Genomic DNA, 14,657 nt, shown 5'->3' on the forward strand with positions numbered 1-14,657 from the left:
TGGAATAGTGACCTACAACTCATCAAGTCTATCGGGCTCAAGAGGGGTTGAAAACAGATGTATTAAGGCCTTCGTAGCTATTGAAGATGCAGTAGTGACAGACTTTTCTTTTAGCATAGACACATTCTAACATAGGGATGCCAACTCTACCTATATGGACTCTTCCTCCACATAACCCAAGTTGTCAATTCGCTCTATGAGGTGGGTCTCTAGTCCATCTACACGACCCTATAAGATAGTAATCTCGTGCCTAAGGTCAATGCGAAGGCGAACCTCTGCCTGCTGTACCTGAGTCTAGACCATCTGTAGGAGACACTCAATGACCTGGTCTATAGCGCCCCAGTATGAAGCTGATCAGCTACCCAGCATGAAAGAAACTCATATGGAACAGTTACCATTATCCAATATCTGCTTCTATCGGAGGAGGCCGAATTATACCCTTGGGCTGCTCAGAAGCCTCACTAATAGGTGGGGCAGTAGAGACCTACTCTAAGGATAGAATGGCAAGTGGTGGGCTCGATGTGATAGTGACTAGGAGACATGCTCGGGATGTCTTAACCTTATAAAGTGGGTTATCCACATCCTTAATCAATGCGATATTAGTTGACTTGGTGACTATGGTTCACTGATCTATGAACCAGGCTATAGAGACTCTGGTATTAATGTAGAATCTCTGAATCAAGCCAGGGTTAGCCTAACATTTCCATAAAGGGCTCGGTCTCGCATTTTGGTCACAATCAGACAACCCACATTCAAAGCATATCGCACCATGATACAAGAAACCAATGATGCCTGAGATAGGATGTGGGTATTATCATTAACTGTTGGTCTCAAGTGGGCACTAACCACGACCCATGAAATTTTGCCATGAAACTAAGGGATGCCTTGTGGTTAACTATCTCGGGTTCGTCACCAAAGCTGCCTCAGTTCCCTCCATAGTAATAAGATATCTATCCACCTCAGAATGTTTGAGAGGTACGATCCTCCATTTGCTCCTCATAAATAACTAAATAATGCCTATGGTAGTATAGCCCCATCGGATGTGGAGCGTAATGAGGACCATATAGGAATTAGAGGATAGTGGTCTCCAAAATGTCAACATGAACACCCTTCATTTGGATCTCCTCCAAAAATGGTAGCTTCAATGCTACTTCCTTATTCTTCTTCCATGAGGACTCGCCAGTTATGTAATTTAATAGTGTAGCAGCATAGGCAACATAGAATTTCTGAGTGAGCCACTCACCTTAGTAGTCCCGTGATTGACCCATCCATTCAAACCGATAGTGGTCGAATATATCTTTGATCTCAGGCACTGATGATAGGTTTTCGGTGATAATCTAAGTATCTGGAACATAAGCTGTGTACTGAGGCTTCTGGACTATTTAGATAAGCCATGGTAAATGATGTGTTGGGACCCCAATGTAGTTTACCTAATCCTCAAGAACTCAACAAGTGCTCATAGGGAGATCAGATCTGAATCCCTAGCCTCTATAAACCTCTCAATGATATATTCTGTCTCAGCTTATTCCTCATAACTGCCAAAACCACTAGCTTCCTTCACGGACTGCTCCCCTCAATATTCTTATTATTTATCGAACCCGCTACTTCCTCTTGATAAAAAGGTGCATGGAAGCCACTTTAGCTCTGATAGTACAGGGTGAATGAGGGAAGAAAGTCATAGTGCATCGTACTTCAAATCCACTAGAAGCCTCATTTCCCTACACATGATCCTAATTATTAACCAATTCCTTCGATGGCGAGTCATGTAATCATGAAGAAGGAGTCTTGCATTTAGATTCCATCATACCTATAGAAGAGACAAATAGTTAGAATTTATCGAAGATAATACAACAAATTTAATAGGTACTCATACTTCCCCAAAATAATGCAAACATGACAATGTCCCCTAAGGCTAACATCGTTAAATCCATAGGAATATTGTATGCAAACTCGGACTTACAAACTTATTTTTGGTGTATTTTAGTTTCCGGCTTTTTTATTTTTTTAATATTTTTCCAGACGGGTAGTTTTTATGGGCCATTAAGAGTTACACGACCTGTGCATGGTATGATGATGGGTTTTAGTGAGAAGGTGTAGGAAACATGTTGAAAGTTTTCTTTAAGTGTTGGATAACGATTGAATTTACGGTCCATGAAGAGGTTCATAACCCGTGAGTCCTCCCGTGGTCCTTCTCTTAGAAAATTTTCTTGTGTTCTCATTTTTAGGATAACGAGCTTACCACAGACTTTGAAGTGCAATACGGCCAGTGAATAAGTGGTCGCCCCCAGGCATTTCAATGATCATTACTACCGTGACTTTTTTTTTATGGAAACCGACCCTACACGAGGCTCCCACCTCTCGTGCACAGTCAGGGGTTGAGCATCACCCCTAAGACTTAATATAAATAACAAACAACAAAAAATACAAGGAGGGGGACATAAAACCTTACCTCCGATCCTATGTTGGTTCATAAGTTGGCTAACCTACCATGGTTGACTAACTCATCTCCAGAACAGAAAAGGCTAACTAAATAACTAGAAAGCAGTAAACCTATGAGAGGACTCCTCCCGGTACAAGTCGACTAAGAAAGCATAAATGAGGCAGACTCTCCCCTTCCATGAGAAAACAAGAAATTAACCTACACTAGTCCTATTCAACTACGCTACATATCATACATAGCTAAATTGAAGAAGAACAAGTATATGAAACTTCTATCTCGCATGGGATGAGAAAGTTTTTTTCATCTTTGCCCTTTTTAGTCTTGTCGTACCAAGTAAATCCAAAGGAAGTATGCAACAACATCAAGAGCATGACTATCAGCTAAAGAGGGTGAAAGGAAGAGAAGTATATGGAGCTGGAATAGTCAGCAGCCTTGGGATTATTGTTGATGAAAATAAGGGGTTGAGTAGTAGTATATTGCAATTTGTAAGTGATGCAGCCCTAGCTTGACCAACTGCTTGGATGTTTATCTGGTGGTGCCTTGCACATTATATGGTTCCAGAGCTGCTGTGGTAAGCTTCTTCTGTGCCCGCACATAAACAAATAACCAAACAAGGAGCTCCAAGAAGCTTGGATATAAGGGAGCTGCTGCAGGTGTTAAAGGAAAGAATCTGGCATACATGGAGTGATGGTGAAAGTTGGTGAGGCCCCTGCATGTATGGTTGTGGTCTCCATTTGTTTGAAGCTTTATGGACCTCTCTTTGTTGCCTCCATAGTTGGAGTGATCAGCTCCTTAGAGTATCTGCATATGCCAACAAAAACAAAGCAACATACTAACAAAAGATTGGTTTGTAGTTGCTCTTTGTGAGCTGCAGGGTGAAGGAGTTGTTGAAGATTTTGTTGAAGTTGCTGTTGGTGCTGGTACTACAACATAAAGGCCTTGAGAAGGATTGATCCTTGTGTGCTGCATATTGGTAGAGAGGATGCTGGATGATGTTGGCAGCTGATGAATTGAGAAGCAATGCATTCTCATGGTTGGAGCTACAGTTATGGTCCAAGAGTGGTATAGCAAATGCTGAAGCATGGAAATAGGTATGGGTGGAGTGTTGATGTGTTGATGAGGTCCCAGCATACCAGGCTTTTGTCTACCTTTGTTTGAGGCTCTAGGAACCTACACAAACAAACAAAAACAAAACAACACACAACCAGACCAATCTGCAAGCTGCTGTAGTTAGTACTATTAATGCGTGCTGCAGGTTGGTGTAGTTATTGCTGGAGGATGTTTTTGTTGGAGGATATATGCAAGGTCCTATTTATAACCTGTTGCACCATGGCCACAGCACCAAACAAGTGTGAGAGTTGTGTATGCTGTTGCAGACCTGCATCCATCTCCTTGTTGTCTCTATTGCTAGAGTGAATAACTGCTTTTTGTTGAAGGGTATACACAGGAGAAGACCCTGCCTAGTGATTAAGATCAGCTCTTTTGAGGACCTGCACACCCACAAATAAACAAACAAAGAGCTCCAAGTAGATTGGATGCAAGGGGGCAGTTGCAGGTATAGTGAGGCCCCTGCATGTATGGCTATTGTCTCCTTGTGTTTGAAGCTTTGTGGACCTGCACAAACATGTAGCCAAAGAACCAAATAGGTGTGGGAGTTGTAAAGGCTGCTGCAAACCCGTAGACAGCTTCTTGTTGCCTCTAAAGAAGAATTGGTCAACTTTTTTGAGGGTATCTTATGTGCCTGCACATAATAATTAAAATAACAAGGAGCTACAAGACTCTTGGGGTGAAAGAGTGCTGCTGCAGGTGTTGTAGGAAAGAACTTATCATGGGTGGAAGGCTGATGTGTTGGTGAGGTCCTAGCATGGCAGGATGCTGTCTCCATGTTGTTGCCTTCTATTTGCCAAGGTTCCCCAGTTGTTGTTGTAGCTACAAAAAAACCATCAAAAGAAGACAAGCAACCAAACAAACAGAAAAACTAGGAGGGGCATCCAGTTCTGCACAATCCTTGTGTAGCAGTCTTGGTGAATCTATTTGATTTGGTAGTTGTATCTGTGGTGTCCTCTATGTATTTGTTGTTAATGCATGTTTATGTATAACTCCAGCAACCTACAACAACACAACAAACAAACCTACAAAACTAATATAACATGTGGCTAATGTAGAGTTGCTGTGGATTGGACCAGTTGCTGTGGCTGTTACTCCTCTTGTTGTTACTGTTGTTGAAGCATTCCAAGTTCTGGATTGTGGTGTATCTGCAACCAACAAACAAAAACAAGAAAGGGCTTGCACAAGCTAACAGAAAGGAAAGGACCACCAAGAGTGCTTTGGAGCTGACTAGCTTTTTCTAGGTCGCTCGACTAACATCTCCAATTGTCCATTTAAGTTGAAACTTATTGAGCTTTGCAAATACTGTATTTTTTGTAGTATTGAAACATTTGGAGTCCTTTTCCATAAGCTGGAATCTCCAAAATTCAAATTGCTCCCTCATTAGGTTTATGTCGGCTAACTTTTTCAAGGTCGCTCGACTAACTTCTCGCATTCTCCGTTTGAGCTGAAACTTATTGGGCTTTGTAAGTACTGTATTGTATGTAGTCCTACAATAATTGGAGGCCTTTTCCCCTATATGGATGCTCTAATTTTTGAAGTGTTCCATCTTGAGACTTAAGTCGGTTAATATTTTCAAGGTCGCTCGACTAATGTCTTCAATTATCCGTTTGGGCTAAAACTTCTTGGGCTTAGTAACTACTATATTTTCTATAATCCTTCCCACTTTGGAGTCTTTTTGATGATGCATGATATATTTGTTGAGGTTAGCTTTTTGCTGCTGGCCTCTGTTGCAACTATTGAATTGCCTGTCTGTCCCAGCTATAGATAGTTCTTGTCTTTTGTAGGTATTGTATGGCTGCTGAGTCTCTAAGTCAAGTCCAACATTGGAACAGTTGTGGAAAAATCCCAATGTACTTGCAAAATTAAAACCAACAAGGAAGGTATTCCAGCACAAGGAGACACCCACCAGAAAACAAAAATAGAACTTGAGTTTTATTTTTGATGACTGTTGAATGGGGTTCCATGTGTTGGAACTTGTGCTTCTAGTTTTGAAAGTTGTTGCTGTGGGCTCTTGTATGCTGTTGTATTGCTGCCTGAAATTTTCCAGACCTGCAACTACTTGCATATGCAAAAGGAAAAGAAAGGAAGAGATAGCTACTCTAACCCCTAAATCTAATGGTATGGATATTATTCTAGGAAAGCAGTAAACTAGGGAGACTCTACCTTTTACAATGGTCTTAATTATCATTATTTATTTCAGCTAATATTACAAGGTATGAAGAAATGTACTTGATTAGAAACTAACACTAGTGCATAATTAATGAGTTCCTTCAAGGTGGTTGATTGATCTTCTTCATCTTTGTTCTCCTGAAGCTAGCCATGCCAGCTTTGTCCATTTTGTAGTGTCCCTTGGTCTCTCTTAGAAGCTGTTGAAAGTTGTAGTAGTGTTTTGTATGGCTTTTCATGTGGCTTTCCTTTGAAAGTAAATCTGCAGTGTAATTAGCTTCCCTAAAGATATGCCTGCAATGGAAAGTTTTCAGTTTGCTAACCAATACCTGCAGCTCAGTAATATAAGTATGAATGTTCCATGGAGGATTAACATCTTGTTTGAGCCACTTGATTAGAAGTTCAGATTCAACTGCAAGGGCTACCCTGTTGTAGCCATGTTATAAGCACCACAGAGTACCAATAAGTGCTGCCTTCACTTCAGCTTGGTTATTAGAACCACAGCTTAGTGGAGATACAAAAGCATATATCAACACCCCATTATGGTCCCTAAGAATGCCCCTTGCCCCTATCTTCCCTGGATTGTTAAGGGCACTCCCATCTATGTTGAGCTTAATCATTGTAGGCTGTGGTTTAGTCCAGCATACTTTGGTTATTCTCAACTCATGTTGGCCTTTTTCAACCATGGTAACCAAATGTGCCCACTTACTTGGCAAATCAATATATGGATCTTAACAATGAGGCTTACTCTATTACACCCCGTACTCTGGTACCTCAGAATGCTTCTTAAGCTTCTTAAGTTTCTGGGAAGGCTCTTAAGTTTTTTTTAGAAGTCATCATGTGAGTCGAATAGTCTATAATTCTATCAAATCATCCTAAGTAAAAGAGAATGAGATACTACATAATAGAGAAGATTGGAAATAGGGTTATAAGAAGATGGAGGCCAAGTAATGAGTCATAGGACTCGACCTACTTGTGTAAGCTACCGATTTGGACATCTTGCATAATTAAGCTCCTAGAGCACACGTCGAGCTTAAGTAGCAAGGAATATGTAGGCTCTTGAATTGAGATGAGATTACGAACCCACGAGAATAAAGCAAGCAGGTGAAAAGTAGGTGACACACCTACTTGGGCTAAGTAGGTGACCACCCTACTTGGGGTGGACCCCACGCTGCTACGTGACAGTATATGATTAGTTGCATGGCGTGAAGTGGCATCCAAGGGGGTTGCCACATATCACCCCTAGGGGATTCCACGTGTCACATCCTAGGGAAGGCTATATATCCTTAGTCTTATGACAAAGCCTTCATTTTCCATCCTTTTACAATTAGAAAAAAAAATGAGAAACATTGAGGAGGAGAGAAAAGAGCTACGACAGCCATGACTTTGAGGTAAGTCCTCCGATTTCATTCCATATATTAAGTCTCAAAGGTATTCTTCAGTTAAGCAATGGTGTTTAACAAAATAAAATTTATTCTTGGGGCAACGAGGAGGTTTTTGTTCTTATTAACAAACCCATTTTTAAATGGGACTGCTATTAGTAATACTAGTATAACTCCTTGTGTAAAGCTTCATTTCGAGTGATTCAAGATGTTATAGAAAGATATTTCATATGTATATAACTTTTATTTAGCCTATAAACCCAGTTTTGCTTTTATTTGCTCGAAAAGGGATGATGAAGTATAGGTGAGGTGCTGCCCAGATTTTGTTTTGGAAATCCTACACGGACTGCTGTCCGAATTTTGGGCATATCATTTTATAATAAATTGTTGTAGGGTTGATTCAAAATTATATGCAACCCTAATACATATTTATATAATTTTTATTGAGGCCACAAATTTTGTTCCCCTCAATTACCTCTTCGAAACGAAGCGATAATACAAGACAGTAGGCTATCCAGAATTCACATTTTGATAGTTTGACGAGTTTAGGTTAAATTAAGGGTTTTTTCTTTCAATTTGTAGTTTAAGGTATGGTTATGAAGTGTATTATAAGTTGTGTAAGTGGCTGAAAATATGAAAATTCCATAAATATGCTTGACGTTCGAAACAAAGCAAATTAGAGTTGCTATAGTTAAATTGTAGTCGAAGCAAGGTGTTGTGCTTATGGTGTGTGGATGTAGGTGCATGGTTATGTGTTGTAGGGATTAAAAGTGTTCAAAAAGGGGTATGTGAGCTTCTGGTTTCAGCCACACGACCCTACATTTCGTAGGGTTAAAGGTTTTACGAGATAGAGACTAAATACCCTATTTTGATATCATAGTTTTGAACAAGTTGTTTCGAGTTTGTATCTTGTAATGTTGAAGTGAATTACTTATATATGTGCTGCAGGTTGTTGTTGTTGGTTGGCTGTGTTAATTTGGTAAGTAATTATAAGTTCGGATAGGGCATGTTATAAGGGAGATAGTGCCCGATTTCCGTTAACTTCTTAACCGATTAATATACTACTTGAGAAAGATTCCTAAGGAAATGATTCCTATGGATGCTTGGTTGTAGTTTGAGAAGCTGGAGAGTCGAAGGTTATTAATATGAGTATTATTTTTATGATTAAATAGGTTCAGAGGACGACGAGGCGAATGCGGTAAAGAGTAATCCTTAAGAGGTATATAAAGCTTGTCTCTCTTTTCTTTTGGGCATGTCTTAGATTTAAGTGACAAATGATATGTGCATGAAGTCTGGGGTAATTCTATTCATGATCTCTGAACATGATTCATGATTCATAATTCGTGTTCACTTCTGAATGTTAACTCTTAAAGTAGTTAAGCTCCCATTCCTCAAGTCTTCTATATGCTGAAAAGTAGTGTATGTAAAGCTTTCTTCTTTTCTCTTGGCATGTTTAGCTATAAGTGGTTGGTGTATGTAATGTGGGGATAATTCCATTCTTATATCCCCAATCATGATTCATTAATCTTATTCACTTCTCGATGTTAGAACTCCTTCTATAGTTGAGCTATTGTCTTGAAAGTCTTCTACGTGCTGAAAAGTAATATACTTGAAGCCTATCCCTTCCTTCTCTTGGAATGGTTTAACGTAAGTGAAATGATGTACGATATGAGTTAGAGGTAGTTCCATTTATCGGTTTTGGGTGTGACTCATGTCTTGTACCCACTTTTAAATGGTAAGGGACTTAAAGTAGTTGAACTACTCCCCTCGAACTTTCTATCCGCTGAATAGTAATTGGAGGTGTAAGATCCTATACCTAGATGCTTTTGGATATGCTTTATGATATTAGAGGGATTTCTTATATGCTATTGAGTTTTACGTGCACGTATATGCATTATTATATTATATGGATCAGGCCGTCGTACCTCGGCATCATTATATTATATGGATCAGGCTATCGTACCTCGGCATTATTATATTATACGGATTGGGCTGTCGTACCTCAACATTATTATATGTGATACGGATCAGACTGTCGTACCTCGGCATTATTATATGTGATACAGATCGGGCCATCGTACCTCCATATTATTATATGAGACAAAGATCGGGCCATCCTTTCTCGGCATTATTATACGATGTGTGGATCGGGCCATCGTTCTTCGGTGCATACTTGCTATATAAATAGATTGGGTTGTACGTTCAACAACGCTAATAATACATATGTTCTTATGATGATAGAATGATATAGTTGTTATACTGAGCCCCCGAATGGGCCAGGTACAGTACGTGACGATAGTACATATGACTTTATTTCATAAGATGTAGGTACAGTAATTTGTTAATTGTTATAATTATTTCCTGCATCCCTACTTCAGCTATTGTGTCAGTTATGATATGTTATGCTTTATATACTAAGTACATATATCGTACCAACCCCCTTTCTTTGGGGGGGCTGCGTTTCATGCCCGCAGGTACAAATATTCATTTCGTAGATTCACCAACTTAATATTTCTACTTAGCTATGTTGGAAGTGCTCCACTATTTTGGAGCCTAGACTTTGGTGTTGGTCTACAAATATATGTATTTGTTTATTCAGGGGTACGGCAGGGGATCTGTCCCACCATATGTGACCATACTATTTTTAGAGGTCTATAGACATATGTATGTGGGTTATTTGTAAGTTGCTTCAGTTATGCCTATACGATATGGTGTGATATCTATTATATTATGGCAGTCTTATCGGCTTGTGTGCCCTTTTGTAATCTGATGTAAATGAAAGAGGCTACAGGTACATGAAAAAGTTTTTGACCCATTGGGGTTTTTGTGTATAGTTCACATCGCACACAGTTCAACTTAAGTATAGCTAATAGATACGCATAAGGGGGTCTAGGTCGGACCCCAATTGCGGCCTACGGGGTTGGGTCATGACAGAAGTTGTATTAGAGCAGTTCGTCCTTGGAGTGTCTACAGACCGTGTCTAGTAGAGTCTTTTTTTTTGTGTGTTGTGCACCAAATCTATAAACAAGAGGCTACAGGACATTTAGGATATTACCTTTTTTTCAAATCTAAGAACGTATGATAGAGCCGAGTTATTGGGAATGAAATTCCTTATACTAACCTTTGACTTCTGTAGAAGGACAACATAGATTGAAGAAAGTGATTGATGATATTGGAACTTATAAAACACACAGGTAAGGTATTGAGATACGATAGACATGTAAAGTTGAAAATTGAAAGAAGACGTAGACAGGGCAGTTTAATCTGTGCAGTTCGAGTGGACATATGAGGTAAGTCCATTTTCATACTGTTGATATTGAGCGCCCTGTATAGCTGCGGTATGATATGATATGAATATATATGTTGGCCCTATGAGGCAGTTTTGGCATTTCCTGCATGCAGGTGTTGAGATAGTAAGAAATATAGAGGAAACTCTGTCCAAATCTCCCTAGAAATAAAAGAAGAATGAGATACAGGGTTGTAGTATGCCTTGTCCATAATAAGAATAAGATGTGACTAAACTAGGAGTATGACAGACCTAGAGAAATGAGTTAATTACTGAATTGATGGCAATAGAAACTAGGAGATCGATACTGGTATGGTAAAATGAAGTTGGAAAAGACTTATGATCCAAAGAAGATGATTTAGAGAAGACTGATAGATCTAGATAGAATGATATGCTAAGGCGCCAACTGAATTTATACACAGGAGTAAACTATGATGAGTTGTAGTTAAAGGAAGTAACAGTATGATTAAGATAAGAGTACGAGGAAAAAAGAATTGTGATGGATATAAAGTATTAATAAGACAACTAGTAAGACAATAAGGATAAGATTAACTAAGAAGGTTAAGTAACCCATAGTAAGAATCGTGAATGAGGTTAAGAAGTGTCATACTATGAGATTGAGTATGAAAAGGATATCAGGTGAATGTAACGAAAATCATTATGAGAATAAGTAAAACCTAGTAAGGAAATAACTAAAGGATATGACATGGTTTGTGGAAAAACAGAAAAACAAACAGAGAATGAATAAGAAGGCTTACACAGATTTATAGGGAAGGTTCAAAATAAAAGGTCAAGTGGTCACGAAAGTAAAGGCGAGCAACGGGGCAGGATGAATGCCAGAGATAACTGGTATGTTAAGAACTGGGATGAATGAAATATGGCATCGACTAAACTCCTACATTAAGTTGTATGTCTCGAGTACCAGTACTTGGACTAAATTATGTACTATCTATCGATAATACTAAGCACCCTATGGTTGTACTAGGGTTTCTTATAGGGGCAACCTAAAGTATGGATGATCTAACAGAAGGTGTAGACATGGTGCAACATATTAAATATGTTGGAATAGAATCAATTACATGTAAATAGTTGAAAATAAACAGAAGATGTCATGGGTATACCCTAAAAGGGGGGAAATGGACAAGATAAGTACAAGCGTAAGAGAAAAACAACTAACGCTGTCATATGTAAATGGAATGCTTAAACTTCAAATGAGATCCCATAAGAGATGGATATAATCATACCAGCACTAACGCACTGGATCCCATCAGAACTCAGAAGTTAAGCGTGCATGGACGAGAGTAGTACTAGGATGGGTGACCCCCTAGAAAGTGAAAGAGGAAATGAAACACAAGTATCCGTACCTATTCCCTACGTCTACAAGTAATCCTAACCTTTGGAACTCTGATATTGATTGCTCGATCAAAGTATATGTTATGGAAACGGGATAGAGGAATTCTCCATATAGTCGGTTTAAAATCCGAAGGAAGGTTTTGGTTCACATTCGCGGACGAATATTCTAAAGGGGGAAGGATGTTACACCCCGCACTCTAGTACCTCGGAACACTTCTTAAGCTTTTTATGTTTTTGGAAAGGCTCTTAAGTTTTTTTAAAATTCATCATATGAGTCGGATAATCTATAACGCTATCAAATAATCCTAAGAAAAGGAGAATGAGATACTCCATAATAGAGAAGATTGGAAATAGGGATATAAGAAGTTGGAAGGAGTTAGAGGCCAAGTAATGAGTCGTAGGACTCGACCTACTTTGTAAGCTACTGATTTGGACGTCTTGCATAATTAAGCTCCTGGAACACACATCGAGCTTAAGTAGAAAGGAATACGTAGGCTCTTAAAGTGAGATGAGATTATGAACCCATGAAAATGAAGAAAGTAGGTGACAAGTAGGTGACACACCTACTTGGGCTAAGTAGGTGACCCACCTACTTGGGGTGGACCCCATACTACCACGTGGCAGTGTATGATTGGTTGTATGGCATGAAGTGGCACCCTAGAGGATGCCATGTGTCACCCTTAGGGGATGCCATGTATCACACCCTAGGTAAGGCTATATATCCTTATTCTTATGACTAAGCCTTCATTTTCCATCCTTTTACACTTAGAAAAAAAGGTGAGAAACATTGAGGAGTAGAGAAAGGAGCTACGACAGCCATGGCTTTGAGGTAAGTCCTCCGATTTCATTCTGTATCTTAAGTTTTTAAGGTATTCTTTAGTTAAGAAATGGTGTTTAACAACATAAAATTTATCGTTGGGGAAATGAGGAAGTTTATATTCTTGTTAACAAACCCATTTTTAAATGGGACTATTGTTAGTAATACTAGTATAACTCCTTATGTAAAGCTTTATTTCGAGTGATTTAAGATGTTTTGAAAATCTATTTCATAGGTCTATAACTTTTATTTAGCCTATAAAACCTAGTTTTTCTTTTATCTGCTCGAAAAAGGATGATGAAGTATAGGTGAGGTGCTGCCCAGATTTTGTTTTGGAAATCCTATACGGACTGCGGTTGGTATTTTGGGCATATCATTTTGTTATAAATTGCTATAGGGGTAATTCAAAAGTGTATGTGACTCTAAGACATATGTATATATTTTTCATTGAGGCTAAAAATCTTGTTTCCCTCAATTACCCCTTCAAAACTAAGCGACAATACACGATAGTAGGTTATCCAAAATTCACATTTTGATAGTTTGGCGAGTTTGACGAGTTTAGGTTAAGATAAGGGTTTTCATTTCAATTTAGAGTTTATGGTGTGGTTGTGAAGTGTATTATACATTGTATAAGTGGCTAAAAATATTAAAATTCCATAAATATGCTTGGCGTTCGAAACAAATCAAATTAGAGTCACGATAGTTAAATTGTAGTCGAAGGAAGGTGTTGTTCTTGTGGTGTGTTTCTGAAGGTGCGTGATGATGTGTTGCTGGGATTAAAAGTGTTAAAAAAGGGGTGTGGTATCTGCTGGTTGCAGCCACATGACCCTCCGTTTTAAAGGGTTAAAGTTTTTATAAGATAAAGACTAAACATCTTATTTTGGTATCGTAGTTTTGAATGAGTTGTTTGGAGTTTGTATCTTGTAATGTTGAAGTGAATTACTTGTATATGTGCTGCAGGTTATTGTTGTTGGTTGGATGTGGTAATTAGGTATGTAATTTGAAGTTTGGATAGGGCATGTTATAAGGGAGATGCTGCCCTATTTCCTTTAACTTTTTAATCGATTAATAAACTACTTGAGAAAGACTTCTAAGAAAATGATTCCTATGGATGCTTGGTTGTAGTTTGAGAAGCTGGAGAGTCGAAGGTTATTAATATGAGTATTATTTTTATGATTAAATAGGTTTAGAGGATGACGAGGTAAATGCGGTAAAGAGTAATCCGTAAGGGGTATGTAAAGCCTGTCTCTCTTTTCTTTTGGGCATGTCTTAGATTTAAGTGACAAATGATATGTGCATGAAGTCTGGGGTAATTCTATTCATGATATAAGAACATGATTCATGATTCATAATTCGTGTTCACTTCTGAATGTTAAGACTCTTAAAGTAGTTAAGCTCCCATTCCTCAAGTCTTCTATATGCTGAAAAGTAGTGTATGTAAAGCTTTCTTCTTTTCTCTTGGAATGTCTTAGCTATAAGTGGTTGGTGTATTTAATGTGGGGCTAATTCCATTCTTATATCCCCAAGCATGATTCATTAATGTTATTCACTTCTCGATGTTAGAACTCCTGCGATAGTTGAACTATTGTCTTGAAAGTCTTTTACATGCTGAAAAGTAATATGCTTGAAGCCTATCCCTTCCTTCTCTTGGAATGGTTTAATGTAAGTAACACGATGTATGATATGAGTTAGAGGTAGTTTCATTTATAGGTTTTGGGTGTGACTCAAGGCTTGTACCCACTTTTAAATGGTAAGGGTCTTAAAGTAGTTGAACTATGCCCCTCGAACTTTCTATTCGCTGAATAGTAATTGGAGGTGTAAGCTCCAATACCTAGAGGCTCTTGGATATGATTTATGATATTAGAGGGATGTCTTATATGCTATTGATTTTTACGTGCACGTATATGCATTATTATATTATATGGATCGGGCCGTCGTATCTCGGCATTATTATATTATATGGACCAGGTCATCGTACCTTGACATAATTATATTATACGGATAGGGCCATCGTACGTCCGCATTATTGTATGTGATACGGATCGGGCCTTCGTTCCTCGACATTATTATATGTGATACGGATTGGTACATTGTACCTCGGCA

The sequence above is a fragment of the Solanum dulcamara genome, chromosome 6 (genome assembly GCF_947179165.1).
Source record: "Solanum dulcamara chromosome 6, daSolDulc1.2, whole genome shotgun sequence".
Lineage (NCBI taxonomy): Eukaryota > Viridiplantae > Streptophyta > Magnoliopsida > Solanales > Solanaceae > Solanum > Solanum dulcamara.